Source organism: Micromys minutus (assembly GCF_963924665.1).
Source record: "Micromys minutus genome assembly, chromosome: 2".
Taxonomy (NCBI): domain Eukaryota; kingdom Metazoa; phylum Chordata; class Mammalia; order Rodentia; family Muridae; genus Micromys; species Micromys minutus.
This window is the reverse complement of record NC_137971.1, coordinates 33612695-33630076: the sequence shown is the minus strand read 5'-3', so window position 1 is coordinate 33630076 and position 17382 is coordinate 33612695.

Sequence of the window (17382 nt, the reverse complement as noted above, 5' to 3'; positions counted from 1 at the left end):
GAGTTCAGAAAGAGACAAGTCTAATGTCAGCTCAAGTAGAAATATTGATATAGGTTCAGTCATTTGCCAAGTAGACCTATTGACATTTGCCTGAGAAACCATAAACCAAAAGGTAGGAACTAAATATTTTATGGGCTATTGGACATATGTTCTAAGTCAACATTTTTGTATAGAGCCCCTTGATTTTCATAAATTCCTGGCATTAAAATGGTGCTATTCATGGGCTAGGTTATAAGTGTGTCATTGGTAAATTTTTGCTTTCAAAAACTGTGGACCTAGGGAGTCATACAATGGTCACTTCCTTGCTCCATGAATGTAAACTTGGAATGAATACCTCAAGTACTTTCTTATTATATACTTTCTGTATTTACATTTGATATGTTATCCTATCCCCACCCCTCTCACATCCCCCCTCCCCCTCCACTTATCTTTATGAAGGTACACTCGCTTCTTCTAATCAGCCTCTCCACCCAGCACCTTGGCACTTCCCTACATTGGGAAAATATGCCCTCCATGGACCAAAGGTCTCTTTTCACATTAATGCCAGACACAGATATCTTCAGCTACATATGCAACTGGAGCCTTAAGTCTCTCAATGTGTGCTCAGTTGTTGCTGTTTTAGTCCATGGAAAATGTGGAGGGTTTGGTTGGTTGATAATGTTGTTCTTCCCATGAGGTTGCAATCCCTTTCACGTCCTTCAGTCCTTTCTTTAGCACCTTCATTGGGGTCCTCATGTTCAGTCCTGTTCAGTCCGATTGTTAGTTGCAAGCAAGCCCAGCTGTTCCTGTATGACCCTAGCAGAACTTCTGAGGAGGCATCTTCATCTGGTTCCTGCCACTAAGTACTTCTTGGCATCAACAATAGTGCTGGGGTTTAGTGGCTGCATATCAGGTGGATCCCCAGGTGAGACAGCCTCTACGTGATCTTTTCTTCAATCCCTGTTTCTTTATTAGACCTTGTATTTTCTCCCGTGAGTGATTTGTTTTCCCTTCTAAGAATAACTGAGGCATCCACATTCTGGCCTTCCTTCTTTTTTGAGCTTCATAAGGTCTATGAATTGTTTCTTGGGTATTTGGAGCTTTCTGGGGGCTAGTATCAGCTTATCAGTGAGTGAATAGCATGTGTGTTCTTTTGTGACTGAGTTACCTCACTTAGGATGATAGTCTCTTGTTACATCCATTTGTCTAGGAATTTCATAAAATCATTTTTAATAGCTGAGTAGTACTCCATTGTGTAAATGTACCACACTTACTGTATCCATTCATCTGTTGAAGCGCATGTGGGTCCTTTCCAGATTCTGGCTATTATACATAAGGCTGCTACAAACATGGTGGAGCATGTATCCTTGTTATATGTTGGAGCATCTTTTGGGTATATGCCCAGGAGTGGAATAGCTGGGTCTTCAGGTAATACTATGTCCAATTTTCTGAGGAATTCCCAGACTGATTTCCAGAATGATTATACCATCTTGCAATTCCACCAATAATGAAGGAGTGTTTCTCATTCTCTGCATCTTTGCCAGCGTCTACTGTCATCTGAGTTTTTGATGTTAGCCATTCTGACTGGTGTGAGGAGGAATCTCATGGTTGTTTTGATTTGCATTTTCCTGATGACTAGGGATGTTGAGCATTTCTTTAAGTGCTTCTCGGCCATTTGATATTCCTCAGTCGAGAATTTTTTGTTTAGCTCTGTACCCCATTTTTAAATAGGGTCGTTTGATTCGCTGGAGTCTAATATTTTGAGTACTTTGTATATTTTGGATATTAGCCCTCTATCAGATATAGAACTGGTAAAGATTCTTTCCAAATCTGTTGGCTGCCCTTTTGTCTTCTTGACAGTGTCTTTAGCCTTACAGAAGCTTTGCAATTTTATGAGGTCCCATTTGTTGATTCTTGACTAAAGCTGATCTTTGGTAACAACAAAACTAACAAAAATCTCACATACACGTGGAAGCTAAAAAATGTACTACTCAATGATTGATAACATGGTAAAATAAGAAATAAAGAAAAATAAGAATTTTTTAGAATTTAATGAAAATAAAAGCACAACATACCCAAACTTATGGGATACAATGAAAGCAGTGCTAAAGGAAAACTCATAGCTCTGAGTGCCTCCACAAAGAAATGAGAGAGCATACACTAGCAACTTGACAGCACAGCTGAAAGCTCTAGAACAAAAAGAAGCAAATACACCCAAGAAGAGTAGACAGCAGGAAATATTTAAACCCAGAGCAGAAACCAACCAAGTAAAAACAAAAGGAACTATACAAAGAATTAACAAAACCAGGAGTTGGTTCTTTGAGAAAATCAACAAGATTGATAAACCCTTAGCTAGACAAACTAGTTGGCACAGAGAGAGTATCTAAATTAACAAAATCAGAAATGAAATGGGAGACATAACAAAAGAAACTGAGGAAATTCAAGAAATCATCAGATCCTACTACAAAACAACTATACTCAATCACAAGACGGTTTTTTCTTTCTCACTGTCTATCACAATTGTTTAAGGAGAAGCACACCCATTCAGAATTCCATCAACCATCATGTTGCTATGCAACACTACTGGTAACTACTTGTTATTTGAACCGCATGGGATTTTAAACAAGAAAATTTAGGATACCGTGAAATCACTCACATTTTAGAGTCCATATGCTCTGGTACAGACCAAGGCATCAAGTGCAATGAGGGGAGAGAATATTATATCACGAAGACAGAAGCACAATATCTACTGCATCACACTGGTTTTAAAGTCCATGTAGTTCATATTGGGGAATGTTGCCTTTACCCACTCACAGGGAGTCTGATATCTTTAGAAGGGGCCCAGCACTGTGAAAGTTTATGAAGGAAATTGAAGGTGGCTCATAAGTTGTTTGAAACAGAATATCCTGTGGTATGAGTAATGATTGTGTAATTCAAATGAAAAGGCCATGGAGTTTGTGGATCATGGTGGTCTCAGTTCTCAAACTCATTGAGCTATTAGGCCAGTAAGGGCTCAGTAGTAACCTGTTCTAAGATGGAATTCATGCACATAGGATAGATTAAAATATGGTTGGGAGGCATGGATAAGATGCTAAGTGTATTTCCAGTTCACCTTAGTTCCTACCTACATGGGGAGAGGCCCTGACTTCAGCTGACAGGAGAGACAAGTCTGGAATTAGTCCCTTGATGGGTTGGATTAATTCATGAGCTTAAGAGCCAAATAATTTGGATCTTCCTAATGCTGTATTCATGGATATTCCTGAAGGAATATGTTAGAAGATTTCTTTTCCCCAGTAGTAAAAGCCTTTTTTGGTGCATCTGGCATCCTTATGTGGTGCTATGATTTAGATATTGTTTGTAATCCCAAGACTTGTGTATTAGAGATTTGTTCTTTATGGTATAGAAAAATGGTAGACCTTGTAAAGAGGATATTTCTTTAGAAGACACTGTGGATCTTCAGACTCTTGGACTTTTCAGTTTTAATAATTTTCCCCCCCCTTGGCACATTGACTCCGACTACTGCCATTTTCCATAAAGTGGTATAGGCAAGAGGTGATTTCTAGATGCTGGGCATTGCTGTTTGAGCTGTCGGCTTCTAAACTTGTGAGCTAAGCTTAATACATACTTTTGAAAATAAAGTTTGCATGCCTCAGGAACTTCATTATGGTGATGAGGAACTTAGCAATGCATGTTGAAAGACATATAACATGGTAGAGAAATCGGCATAGATTTGTGAGTAGTGACAAATGGTGGAATTTGCTAACAACATAGAGTAGTATTGGAAACAGGAAGTAAGAAAAATATGAAAGTCTTTTATTTTTTTTAAATCACGTTTTATTTTCCACTGGGGAACACTCTTCAAGGGCTGACTAAAACAGCTGATATCAGCTAGAGTATCTTTGACTGTTATGTTACAGTGGAAAGCTCACAACGATTTCATAATGAAAAGGCAGGGAAAGTTTGTATGGACTTAAGAACATGGGCTCTGACTCACTGATGATGATTTAGGTATTTGCCACTGCTGAGTTGGGTGACAAGGTGTGCTCTTCAGTGGATCTCTGGTACACATGTGTCCCACTTTTGGAGGACATGGTACTTATGTCTTCAGTTGCCACAAGTGACTTACAGCTCAGTTTTTCAGAGGTAAAACTTAGAATAAGGCTGCTGCAGCCTAGTTCACACACATGCTCTCTCTGGGCATGGCTTGGTTTCAACAGGCTAGCAAACACAGACCGTTGACTCCTCTTAACTTGGGATGCTACTCATTTGCTAATCTGGTTTCTGAGCCTCCTGTGGCACTGGCTAAGGCTATTATCTCTGCATCACAGGTTAATTCTTCTTGTGTTCACTCTTGATCCCCCTCTAAGAAATTAATCCCAGTTAATTCTTTTTTTCCTACATCTCTACCTCCAAGCCTGATTTCCAAGAAACCATTTGCAGCAGTAGAGACGTTTCTAAAGCACAAATCAAGGCTTTGTACTCCTTGGGGCTGAGTCTTGTGGGTTTCTGGCTTTGGGTATGAGACCTCTTCTCTCACAATGTTTCTGGATTTTCAGCATACTCACATTGCATTCTTGTAGCTCTATTTATCACATATTACATGTCCATGTCCATGTGCCTCTTTCAGTGGGCTAACCTGATGGTCCTATGTGGTGTTAAGTTCAGCTACTTTGAGTTGGCCTTTTGTGGCCATTGCCCTCTAGATGTTATTAGAGACAAATCAGATTCATTATTATGTGGCTATTTTACTGGCTACTCATTTTCTTATAGACTCATCTAACTCCTGAAGCAAGATTTTAAACCAGACAGAATACCTGCTTAGTATATTGAAAAAGCTACCTTATCCTGAGGTTGACTGTCTTCTCAGAACCCTTAGTCTGTGGATCTAGATCTCAACTGCTGAGGGCAAGATTCAGAGTCAGATGCTGTCAATGAGTCAAGTGATACCCTCTTTTTTCTCTCTAGTAAGATAGTCACCTCACGGGTGTAAATTTACATGTACAGTCTGGGTCGTGACCAAGTTAACTACATTAAGGGATCAACTGAAACAAAGTTCAGTCACCGTTGCAACTCTGTCAGAAACAGTGTTCTTTCCTTTCTTTGATGAATCCTTAAATCCTGTTTGGGGACCTGTATCAGTGGTTAGACTTCCTGTTTCCTTGGGGGCTCCCCGGCATAGTACATTTATGAGCATCCATGAAAGTGCAGTTGGGAATTCCTAAAACACCTTAACTTTGACTTGTTTCTTATTGGGTTGTATTAATATGTACTCAGTATTGCTTGGAAAGTCACCCTCCTCAGCCATGTAGACTTGAAGTCTCATTATGTGAAAAGAGGTGAATTGGAAAAGTCTGATAGTAAAAAGTAACCTTCTTCAGGATACAGGCACCAGAGAATTATTATTCCTGGTAGTAAGAACAAACAAGCAAACAAGCAAACAAACAAACACTATCTAGGATCCCAGGGAGATTATAGGTGGTCAATGGTTATTACAGGCTGAATGCTCAAATTAAAACAGAGGCAAGTGAAATAATGTATGGACAGTCTTAGTTTTCCAGCAGGACTGTTTGCAAGTGACCTACTGAATTTGAAGGGTAGAGTTAAATAACAATTATAAGTGCTTCTGTGGTGAAGGACATGTAGTGAGTCTGGTTGTAGAAGCCACTAAGTATTTCTTTAGAGAGTTTGTTCTCAACCTGTGGGTCATGACTCATTTTGGGATCACATAGCAGATATCCTTCATATCATATATTTATATTCTAATTTATAACAATAAGTAAAATTAGTTATAAGTTTACAGCAAAATAATTCTATGGTTATGGTCATCACAATGTGAGGAACTGCATTAAAGGGTTGCAGCATTAAGAAGGTTGAAAACCACTGCTTTAGAGTTTTATAGGTTCTCAAGCATCTTTGTGAAAATTTCACTAGCAAATGTGTGGTGTCTTGCTATTCACAATCAGATTGCATCCAAGTCATTGCTTCAACCCTAGGGGCTCAGTGGGACATACAATGAACCTACCATCTCTCAATATGGCACAAAGAAAAGGTCTGAAAAGTCCATGTGATTTCTCACTTAGAGAAATCTTCATTTTCATGATAACCCTAAAGGAAAAAATTATTTTGTCACATTACATCTAAATAAGTTAATTCAGTTGACTGGTGAAAATAAACTCAAAGCAGCTGTTGAAACTGATCTCACAAGATGGGCCATTCTAAAAAACACATTTACTTATTTATAATTTATTTGTTTGTTCATTCCTTCATTCATTCTTTAGTGTTTTGTTTTTTAGCCAAGGTCTCACTGTGTAACTTTGTCTGACCTGGAAGATAGGCCAGGCTGGCCTTAAACTCTCAGAACTCTGCTTACCACTGCCCCCAGGCTGCTGGGACTGAAGGTATGTGATGCCAAGTGAAACGCCTGAGAAATGAATTTTCAAAAAGTCCTATTTGTCATTTGCTTTGAAAGTGTGACTTTTTTGTGATTTCCCAAAGAAGAAATGATGAATAAATAGTCTTCATGAATTTTATACAGGAAGGTTGCCCCAAGGCTCCTAAAAGACTTAAGAATTCTATATGCATTATTGCAACTGGATTTAATTATTTTTGTATTTTAAATTTATTTTTCATAAGTTCAAAACACAAAGATCAAAACTACTTTCTTGTCACAGTAATTTTTCTACTATTTTTTGTATCTAGAATTATTATTTCTTTCTTTGTGTAAGGTGTCAGATTTATATAAGGCTTCTTAACTTTTTATAACCAGGTACATAACTAAAAATCCCCTTTAAACAAGAACCATTCACTGGTGTGGTTGGTGTTTAAAAAAATCAACTCATTCACATCAATTAAAATGAATAAAAATCTTTTTATTCACATCAATTTAAGTGGAGACTAGGCCTGCGGAGTCCCTGAGGAGACATGGGCTGTTAGGCTGTGTAAGTGACTCTAATTTGATTTAAACACAACTTGAGCTATTTCTTGTAAATGCCTCTGTTAAAGATAAACAGATTTAAGCTCAACTGAGTAGCCAAGTGACTTATATAACTAGGGACTTCCTAATTGTAACCAAACACACATTTTTCTGGTTTTGCCCTTGTGTCTAAATCATAGAATTAGACACAAATTGTATCCCTTAACCACTTCTGGTTTGGAACTTTTAAATTTAGGATTTTATTTTTCTTTTCTGAAATAAACATCAAAAAGTATTATCATGGGCTGGTGAGATGGCTCAGTGGGTAAAAGAGGTTTGCCACCCAGCCCAAAGAGCAGAGTTTAGTTGATGGAATGCACACCAGAGGGAGAGAACTGACTCCCGAAAACAAGCTGTGCTCTGATTTTCATATGCAAGCTGTGGCGTATGTGTATCCCTAGATATACACAGTAAAGTGTACACACACACACACACACACACACACACACACACACTCACAAACACACTCACTCACTCACTCGCACACGCACAGAGAGACACAAACAGACACATACACACAGAGTTATATATATATATATATATATATGTATGTATGTATGTATGTATGTATGTATGTATGTATGTAAAAACATTGAAAAGTTATTATGGCTTTATCCTTAAGAAACTTAAGATACATGAGTGACGATCCTGAAGCAGGCATTGTCGCTTGTGTCAGATGGCAGCCCAAGGTAAGGAAAGTACAGGGATGCACTGAGGATGGATAAGCTGCAGACCTGCATCACCCTAGAGTGACCAAAGTTGAGGTCACGGGGTGACTGTGTTGCTGGGAAGAGGGGAACCTGCTCTAAAGAAATAGTCTCATCGGAGATAAGACATTTTGAGTAATCCGAAGAACCAGAGCTCCTTCTGCTTCTTGCACTAATCTCCTAAAATACACCTCCTAAATTCAAAAGGCTCGGCTAATTGAAAACGAGTAAAAATGTGTAAAAGCATTAGTTCTGGTTTTATCCAGAGACAATCAATGCCAGAAGAGTCAGGCTTATATTCGAATGCAGTAGGGTGAGGGGAAAAGGGGTGGGGAGAGGAAAGTGGGGGCTGGGGGAATAGGGGTGGGAGTTGGGAGTGTGAAAGTGGAAGAGTAGGGGAGGAGGAGGAGGGGAAGGTGGGGAAGGAAAGAGAGGGTGGGGAAAGTAGGGGAGTGGGAGGTTAGGAGAGTGGGGGAGAATTGGGATGGGGTGACAAGTGGGGGGTGGGGTAGGGAAGTGGAAGAGTTGGTGGAATGAGGGGAGGCAGAGGGAGGGAAGTTGGGGTTATTACAAGGAAGCATAAGTTTTCTAGGCAAGCCAAGGAGGTAGTAAAGTTGGGCTTTTGGAACCAACCTAAACAGAAATAGAACTCCTCTGGGATTGTTTCTCCGTCTGTCCTCCTGATTTTATTTTATACTTCCTCCTTTCGCAGACCAGGTTTCCTTCTACATGTGGCAGAAGCCACTGAGAACTCTCCAGCTTTATGTGATGTAAGGCCAGTATAGATGGGGGTTGTCAGTGTACAAATTCCCCACGCGGCCCTGTGAGCACTCTGGTCCAGTCAGCTGAGGCTATATGGTAGGAGCACATGATAAGATCTAGGCAGTCAGGATCCTAACCCAGTAGGTGTTCGGGAGGTGGGGAAAGCATTGTCAAGAAAGATTGAGATTACACATTCCTTTAATCCTTGGTTGGAAAAGAAGGCCATGAGTTCTGGGTCAGTTTAGGAAAAGATGCTAAGACCTTGTTTTAAAAATAGGTGTACCAACTGGCCAGTCAACTAAATAAACAATCTTAAAATACTACAATAGTGAAGGTAGTTACTGATTTGTTGCTCAAGATGTTTTAAAACTATGCTGAATTGGCAGCTTGAGGATTGAATTTATTTTGGTAAAATGTGTCCTATTTGTGGGCTAAACCTAGCTGGTGGTACATTTTAATAATCATTACCCATGAGTGACATTTAAAAATTATTACTAAATACTAAACTATCTAACTAACTAACTAACTAACTAACTAAATAAATAAATAAATAAATAAATAAATACCAGATGTTTTGCCTGGCTCTTTCCAGCCAGTGTGCTGGCTCCTGTAATCTGGCAAGCTGTATGAGAGTGTTAAGTCCTGGTTTTGGCTGCAAACTTTGGTCCAGCCTTCCAGAGGAAGATGTGAAGTAAATTTAAGGACTGACTGTGTCTTTGCTTCATCACTGGTAAACTGGGAATAGCAATGCCTATTTTATGGAGTAGACATACAGCCAACTAATAAATACATGTAAGCCATCTGGAAAAAATACTTGCAGTACTTAATGCTGTTAACTGTCAGTATGGTGAATCACACGCATTCCAGACATGCTTATGTATAGGTATATATGAAAGATGTTTCCTTATAACAACCTAATATTGCGTATATATCATAGAATATGCATGAGTAAATAACATAAAATAAGCATATATGTGCTTATGCATAAATTAATATATTTGTGAATATATTCAACATATTGAAGTCATAAGGCAGGACAGAGTATCATTTGGGTGTGTTAGATTAAAAACGAATAGCTCATATCAAACCAAATTATGTGAATTTGACATTGTCTGTAGGGTTAATCAGTCCTTTGAGAGCAAAATTTACTTTCTAGTATTAAATGGGAACTTTGCCAGTATAACAATACTAAATTTACAACATCAATAAAATCCATAGATGTCACTTGGAATCCTCATATCTCTCATTCAATATAATAGCACAATGTAAATATCAGTAAGTATGGGTTACAGTCTCTTAATTTCAATGATTAGCTCTATGTGAATATGTGTGTGTGTGTGTGTGTGTGTGTGTGTTTCCGAGATGTAATCCCCATCTCAGCCTACCCCTCCCTGCTCTCTCACACACCTTCTCAGATTTGCATGAGTCTGCAGACATCATCTTTAGGACATATTAGAAGTCATGTAAATAGAAAAATATAAGCACATAATCCATACTTATCTGTGACCACACTTTATTTCACATACTACTTGCAACAAATTACACTTAAGACATATTTATCAGAGATAAAAATGTGGTACACCTGCCTGACTGTATTGCACTTCATTTGACACACCAAGTATAAAGGTCCATTTGGAAAAAAATCTTTGTGAAAGGGGGGTTAAGTTATCTATCAATCAAGCATGTCCTGTTATATATTGTGAATAATAAATGCATGCCACATGTGTAGCTAGAAGAATGCTGGCAGAAAAGCACTCTATTGACATGTCAAGAAATACAACCAAAATAACTTCTTTCACTAAGCTAGTCCATTCCACTCAGCAAAAACTAGGTAAGCCAAATCCATCAGTATTGATTTCAAGTTTCATCAGGAGAGATGTTTTGAGCAACACTCTTTTGGTTGCTTTTTCCATTTGGCATTTTTCATTAGATTCAGAATTTTCACAATGTGTAAGTCTCTCCATGTAATTCAAAACCCAGCTCATCAAGAAACCTTTCTGATCATAAGGCTTGTTCTGGCTGGTTTTGTGTCAACTTGACACAAGCTGGAGTCATCACAGAGAAAGGAGCCTCAATTGAGGAAATTCCTCTATGAGATCCAGCTGTAAGGCATTTTCCCAACTAGTGATCAAGGGGGGGGGGGAAGGCCCAGCCCATTGTGGGTGGTGCCATCCTTGGGCTTGTAGACCTGGGTTCTATGAGAAACCAAGCTGAGAAAGCCAGGGAAAGCAAACCAGTAAGTAACATCCTTCCATGGCCTCTGCATAAGCTCCTGCTTCCTGACCTGCTTGGGTTCCAGTCCTGACTTCCTTTGGTGATGAACACCAATGTAAAAGTGTAAGCTGAGTAAACTCTTTCCTCCCCAACTTGCTTCTTGATCATGACGTTTGTGCAGGAATAGATTCTCTTACTAAGACAAAACTCATTTGATGCTTGAAGCAGACAATTGTTAGTTATAGACAGTCTTCATAAAAAGATGCATCCACAGTAGAGGTGTCTTTTCGAACCTGTGTAGTTTGTGTGTCAGGATCTGCTGATGACACTTTTATTTATGTATTTATTCTCATTGTTATAAACATTTTTATCTGCACCTGGAGATGACCCTGTGCCACAGATCTCCATACCCACATTCTGCCCAGAGAGAGAGCTAATCTCCCAGAAATGCTGACACACTGGCTTATAGGAGGGACAAGCCACAGTTAGAGACAGCAAGACCAGCTGACACCAGAGACAACCAGATGACAAGAGACAAGTGCAAGAACCTAAGCATGAAACCAAGGCCACTTGTCATCATAGAAATCCAGTTCTCCCAACATAGTAAGCCCTGGATACCCCAACACACCAGAAAGCAAGATTCTGATTTAGAAATAACATCTCATGATGATCATAGGGGAGTTTAAGATGGATATAAATAGATATATATGAAATATCGATTGCTAGAAATTAACTATTGAAAAAAATCTTTTTATGTTATCTTGCAAACCTTTAAGGAATACATTCCTACTCAAATAACAAAAAAAAAAAAAAAAAAAAAAAAGATGGATATAAATAATTCCCTTAAAGAAATACAGGAGAACACAGCTAAATAGTTGGAAGTCATTAAAGAGGAAACACAAAAATCCCATAAACAATTACAGGAAAACAAAACCAAACAAGAGAAGGAATTGAAGAAAATCATCCAGGATCAATTACTATATCCAGCAAAACTCTCAATTAACATAGATGGGGAAACCAAGATATTTCATGACAAAAACAAAATTACACAATATCTTTCCACAAATCCAGTCCTACAAAGGATAATAGATGGAAAACTCCAACAGAAGGAGGGAAACTACACCCTAGGAAAGGCAAGAAAGTAGGCTTCTTTCAACAAACCCCAAAGAAGATAGCCACAGAAACATAATTCCACCTCTAACAACAAAAATAACATGAAGCAACAATCACTATTCATTAATATCTTTTAACATCAATGGACTCAATTCTCCAATAAAAAGACATAGACTAAAACAACCCAGATGTCCTCAACAGAGAAATGAATACAGAAAATATGGTACATTTACACAATGGAATACTACTCATCTATTAAAAACAATGACTTCATGAAATTCACAGGCAAATGCATGGATCTAGAAAATAGCATCCTGAGTGAGGTAACTCAGTCACAAAATAACACACATGGTATGTACTCACTGATAAGTAGCTTTTAGTCAATTAGCTTGGAATACTCATGATACAATTCACAAGCCACATGAAGCTCAAGATGAAGGAAGACCAATGAGTGGATGCTTCTGTCCTATTTAGAAGGGGGAACAATATAATTGAAGGAAGTAGCAGGTGGGAGGGACTTGGAAAGAAAAGAAGAAGGAAAAGGGTGAAAGGGGTAGAATCAGGTATGGAAAAAGATAGAAGAGATGTATAGAGGGTCAGGAAATTGAGCATAGATGTGTAGCAACAGGGGATGGGAAAATGTAGGTAGCAACCAGAAAGATCCAGATGCTGGGAAAGCAGGAGTCTCCCAGGACCTCATGGATGATATTAGCTGAAATACTCCACAAAGGGGAGGGAGAACCTGTTAAGACCATATCCAGAGTTTAGACATGGACCCCCCAGTTGAAGGATAGGACCACCCACTCATCTCCAAAATTTTAACACAGAATTGCTCCTATCTAAAGTAAATACAGGGGCAAAGAGTGAAGCAAAGACTGAAAGAAAAGCCATCCAGGGACTGCCCTACCTGGGGACCCATTCCACATGCAGACACCAAGCGCAGACACTATTGCTGATGCCAAGAAGTGCTTGCTGACAGGAGCCTGACACATCTGTCCCCTAAGAAGCTCTGCCAGATTCTGACCAATACATGTGGAGATACTTGAATCCAACCACTGGACTGATCAAGGGGACCCTAATGGAGGATTTAGGGGAAGGACTGAAGGAGCTGAAGGGGCCTCATCTGGCATCAATGGGAGAGGAAGCCTTTGTTCCTGTGAAGGTTTGATGTCCCAGTGTAGAGGAATTGTTAAGCTAGGACTTGTGAGACAGGGTGGGTGGGTGGGGAGCACCACATGGAAGCAGGGTAAGAGGCAATGGGATAGAGGGTTTGCAGTGGGGAAACTGAGAAAGGGGATAGCATTTGAAATGTAAATAAATAAAATATCCAATTAAAAAAATATTTATTTATTTATTTATTTATTTATTTATTTATTTATTATTTATTTAATGAGCATTGATTTGTGTTTTGCCTGCACATATATCTATGTGAAGGCATCAGATCCTGTGGTACTGGAGTTACAGACAGTTGTGAGCTGCCATGTTGCTGCTATGGCTTGAACCCTGGAACCTCTGGAAGAGTGGCCAGTGTTCTTAACCTCGGAGCCTTCTCTCCAGCCCTCAGCCTCATTTTTTAAATCAGCCTCAGTGAAGGGAAATTTACTTTGTTAGGGCAATCTTGGGAAGATCACAGTTCACTTGCTCTGAGGATTCAATGTGCTGCCTCTTTAATACGATAGAGGTTCTGTTTAGAGTTGTTTAGTAGGTAGACAGAGTCCATCCTGGGAATATAGGGACCCTGATCTGTAAGTAAGTGACTCATTCATCTTGAGCTGCCCACATTCATAGGACGAAGCATACATCACTGTGGATCTTACACCTCCAGGAAAAAAACAGAGTATGAGACTGGATGTTGGCTTCTTCTGCTGCTATTTCCAGACCATGCCTTTCTCTGAAGTAGTCCCTGTTTCATGATCCTATAAACCTAATAAGCAGAAGGAAAATAATGGCTCTATTTCTTAAAAAAATATTTTAAACTTTATTTTTAGAGTTTTTAAATAAATAGAATCTTTTTACAAAAAAGAGAAACATTTAAAAACTATGACTTAGGCTGAGTGTGATGGTTCATGTGTATTTGCCTAGTAGTTAGAGGTGGAAGTATAAGTGTTTAGGGGCTCAAGGGCAGTTTTAGCTGCACAACACATTTGAAACAAGAATCTGGATTACACAGGACTTTGTTTCAAGTGAAAAGAAAATGTTAATGCATTTAATTCAAAAGCCACACATACACCCTGAGATGCATAGACATGAATAGACATAGTGGATGGTGAACTTGCTTTTGGGAGTTCTAGGGGAATATCCTGGAAAAAATTGATGCCAGATAAATTCCTCTTACCAAAAACATGAGCTGTGACTGGATTGGTTTGAGAACCTGAGCTTATGCTATCTTCAGTCCAGAGAATTTACTCACCGGGATTTTAGTTTTGAAGGAGTGTGCTTATTAAGTATATAGAAAGTAAAAGTCAAAGAATAAACACTAAAAACCACTAAATGTGTGTGTGTGTGTGTGTGTGTGTGTGCATGCATGTGTGTGTGTGTGTGTGTGTGTGTGTGTGTGTGTGAGAGAGAGAGAGAGAGAGAGAGAGAGAGAGAGAGAGGAGAGAGAGGTTGGGAGACAGGTAGATGCAAAGCATCACGAAATTAGACACCCTAAATAGCCAGCAGACATGACTGTGGTGTCCCAATCAACAGAGCCAACAGAAGGTAACTCTATATAACCAGACACTCAAATCACCCAGCAGAAAGAGACCAGGGAAGCCCTACTGAGACAGTCCACAGGAGTCCTAGGTGGGAAAGTCTTAGAACAGAGCATCTTCTTGGGTGGGGCTTTCAAGAAGAACAAATAGCAGCCATTAAATAACATCATTTAATCAGATGCTGAAAACCACCCAGCAGAAACTAACTGAGGAGGCCTTGAGACAGTCAAGTTGGAGTCTCTGACCCACACGCCCAGCAGAGCAGATGATTCTTGTCATGGGTGGGATTCTGGGTTCTTTTCCTCAGTATAAGACATTTTATATTAGATAAATGATAGTAAATTTGATTGGAAATAGTTTAACTTCTGTCTCAAGAACACAATGCTTAAACTATCCTCAGATGTGGGTGTTTTTCTCCTTTCCCTTCTTCTGAGGTCTGTGTTGTCCCAGAACAGGGGTTTTGGGGAACACTTGACATAAATATGCTTGGGTCTGAAGTGGGGTCTCCCAGAATCAGTTTCTCTGTGAGTTCATGTTGCACATGGCCATTTACCAAGATGCAGTACATTAAAGCTCCCCAGAACCAAGTTCGGGACAAATCACAATTTAGAAGTGACTTCTACAGTCACAGAGTCTCTAGGATAGATGATGTGTTCAGCTCCCAAGGCCCAACAGTCCTTTCATTCTGAAGTTCTGCAATTTTGCTTAAATGAATCAGAATTACTTTATACTGCTTGCAGCCAAAACCAACATCAACAACATGTAAGAAATGAATTTGAGATATGTTTTAATGTGTGTATGTTGAGAATGGAAAGGCTAAAGTAACTGGTTGGACTGTACCAGCTAACTGGAAATGTTTGTGGTGAAACACAAAGCACATAGCATTAATTCTAGGTCTTCCGTGGGACTACCAAGGACAGATATTGAAACATATTAATTTCCTACACTTGCAATTTAAAAAAATGTGAACTGCAGAAATTCTGTTTTATAGCTTTTTGACAGTCTTAGATAATCTTTAAAATTTGATTTTGTAACTAAAATAAAAATATATACAATAGTGAAGTATCACATGCGTTTGTATACATGTGTACGGTGGCCTGATAGGACCAACCTTTCTCTCCAACCCCTGGCCATGCTGAATCACTGATTTCAAGCTCTCCTTTTGGAATGTTCCTCTGAACTACAGGCAGGAAGATTCTGACCCAGAATTCTCCTAAGCAGGAAGGCACAGAAATGAGGTAAGCTTTCATTCTCCCTTAGTGAGATCTAGAATATTCTACCAATGTTCTTTCTTTGATGAGCAGTGGTTCATCTCTTTTACTTATTTTTTAGATACAACCAAAGAAACATGCTTATGCCAAGGCCTGCATATTAGTAGCTTTCCAGGTGCCAAGTGGTTCTTGGCACACCTTGGCGTACACTGAGTGTTTGTTGAACAAATGAGTCTATGTGATTATGTAAATAGTTTACTTTATTTTACATATCTTTTGGTATTAAGAGTCTTTGTGGAAAAATTTATTTTCTAAATTTATGTGCAAGTAAATATTTTTTTAATCAATAAATCACAATTTAAGCATATAACTGTTATTAAAAGTGTCTGCTTATGAGTCATTTTGTGATGAGAATTCTCATCTGTTGTTTGTGCTGCTGAGAGCTCAAGTCACCCTGTGACCGGTTGACTAATGCCAAGAGATAGAGCAAACTCCTGTCTAAGCGACACAATGTGTCTAGATGTGATGGTAGTGACTTTAGCTTTATAGTTGTTAAAACCTAAAAGTGGGGGATTCAGAAGAGCAGAGGGGACAGGCAGGGAGGGAAGACATGCTAGAGACTGTCTACCCTGGGTCTGACTAACAGTTAGCCCCCTGCACCACCAGCTAAGTGGCAACTGAATGGGAACAGCTTCTCTCTATCTCATGTATTCGTAGTCATGTTATGACATGTTTCGTAAAACTATCTTAAATCTTTAAGCAAATAAGACAGTTTTGTAGTAGATCAAGTGTGTTCTCAACTTGTAAAATTTAGTCACCCAACTTACTATATCTAAAATTAGATTTACATTCTTTGGCTTATCTTTCAGAATAAAACCAAATGTCCTAATTCTGAAATCCAGATTACTCTTTGAATCCCCTGTCAGAAGCATGTTCTATGAAACATTCTGTTTTAACATATTTGCTAATTCAGTCAGTTTTCTTAACTAAACCCAGTGGCTTGCAAAGAAGGAGGGGATGTATTAACTGGACATTTTAATTATGCAATATACAGAAAGATTAAAAACAGGAACCTCATTTTTATCTTTTATAGGAAAATATGGCTCATTCTTCAGACAGAACTTTTGCATGTGTAATGTTTCTGTCTTTGTGAGCATCATCTTTGGGGAATCATTTTTTACACAGAGACCATTTATTCTGTTCAAATATTCTTTTGTAAGTCTTTTTATCATCATACCCGAAAGAAATTAGTGACCTGTTTTTGTGAAAAGAGAAGATAGATGGACTAGCAGGGTCACACAGTCTACTGTGTCCTAAAGGGCGCTGGGACAGCAGGTCGTGGAGGCTGTAGAAATCAACCTTGTTGCTTTTGAATGATAGTAGGCAGAAAGCTCACAAATGCCTGGGTGAGTCTGGATAAACTTCTGTCCTGCTTCGCTGGAAATGAAGGGAGTGATCCTTGTTAAAATCACATCTATCACTTTTGCAAATCACTTGGTAATCATGTTAGATTCCTAGTGATGCCATAACAAAGTGCTACTGACTGCCTTAGTTGACATTAATTAATTCTCTCATACTTGCTGTGGTTAGATATTTAGTATTGAGGCATCCCATGGGAGTCTGTGTTTTGCTTTTCCAGTGTTCCAACCTCTGCCCTTGTCAGCTGGCATTCTTGCCTCTTCCTCTCTTCATAGTATTTTGGTATAAGGGCACTTTACTCTCCTCTG